Source organism: Aplysia californica, unplaced genomic scaffold (assembly GCF_000002075.1).
Source record: "Aplysia californica isolate F4 #8 unplaced genomic scaffold, AplCal3.0 scaffold00537, whole genome shotgun sequence".
In the NCBI taxonomy this organism is placed as follows: domain Eukaryota; kingdom Metazoa; phylum Mollusca; class Gastropoda; order Aplysiida; family Aplysiidae; genus Aplysia; species Aplysia californica.
Window position 1 is genome coordinate 133,806 of NW_004797807.1, and position 1,651 is coordinate 135,456.

Below are 1,651 nucleotides of genomic sequence, written 5' to 3' on the forward strand. Positions count from 1 at the left end.
TCTTCCTCCCCCCTCCCACCCCATCTCCGCCCCCACACCTTTTCGTATCATGTCTGTTCGCGAAATTCTCCAGAACACAGTCAGAAGTTGGTTGATGCCCTGGTTGGCATTGTGTTTATAACAAATTTCATCTTGACTGAAAGTGAAACATCGTAAACACGCTTCTGAAAACAAGACGTTAAGCATTTCATTTATTTCTTAAAAAGTGGCCTCTCATCAAATTGTCTTTCCAATCTAATGTCCTTTCCGAATTTCAAAGCAGGGTCAGGGAGAGATAAAGACGATATATCTTTGACAGGAAAGAAGGAGCAAACCACACCAGAGCACCCACCAACCACCCACAAAGGAAAGGTCTTCAGTACCAAAGTCTTTTATGAGAAAGGCGAAGATCCAGCGTATTACTCTGTATCCAAGGGTAGTTAGGAGGTAAGGAAAGGTAAGAAAAAGTACGTTTATCCAATATTGGTAGAGATTTTCCTCCCCCATCCACACAATAGAGATTATTCAGGAGGCAGGCTTCGACCCTACGTACCTGTCAGGACCAATCCGGGTTGAAAGGGATACAGTATCGTAGCTGAAAGACCGAGACACTCGATAAAGACTCATTACCCATGGGTTTGAACTCGGATCTCATAATATGTGAGGTAGTAAAGCGTCCAACCGCTACACCACAGACTCCGGTGAAAAATATGTGGGGATACCAGAAGGTGAGACTGGTAAAACATGTATAATTTACTAATGTCCTGACTTGTAGTGCTTATGTGTGAGCGCACCTAGCCTTTGTAACATTCCACTGCCATTGTAAACAACCAAGACAAATTTCTCCATGTGAGATGAATGAACATTGTCATTGTCAAATTGAGGTAGGATGTCATACGATACCTTAACGCCTAGTAGAGTTGACAAGGTAACGTGTGATAATATAAACCAAGGCAAAGTTAAGAAGATACGAAAGGTAAAAATACATGTATAAAGTGCAGTAAGAATGCATGGTTTGGGGTAGATACAATAATTTGGAGTAAGAGAAATCGATAGTAGAAAGGTAGGTAAATTTTCAAGTTTTTATTAATCTGTAAAAGAGTAGGGGAAAGAAAAATACTTTTTAAAAACAAAAACAAAAACCCAACAAAAAACAGAAACAAACCAAAAACCTAAAAGAGCAACACGTAATCAGAACAACTTTAAAAAACGTACAGAAAAGTGGGAAGCATGTGAGATGTGACTTACCTGTGACTTACCTGTGACTTACCTGTGACTTACCTGTGACTTACCTGTGACTTAGCTGTGACTTACCTGTGACTTACCTGTGACTTACCTGTGACTTACCTGTGACTTACCTATTTCACGCAACTTGCGATAATCAGACACGCTTTGCAACAACTCATCTGTTTACCCGACTGTAGTTCTGTCTAAAAAAAATACGCACACGTACTATAGACACACACATATACATGCACACGTGCATACACACACACAACACGCACATACATACATACACAGGTGCACACATATACACACATATATACAAATACACACACACGTACACACACACAAACACACACACACACACACACACACACACACACACACACACACAAACCACTCCCTCCTTCTCCCTCTCTTTCACTCTCTCTCTCTCTCTCTCTCTCTC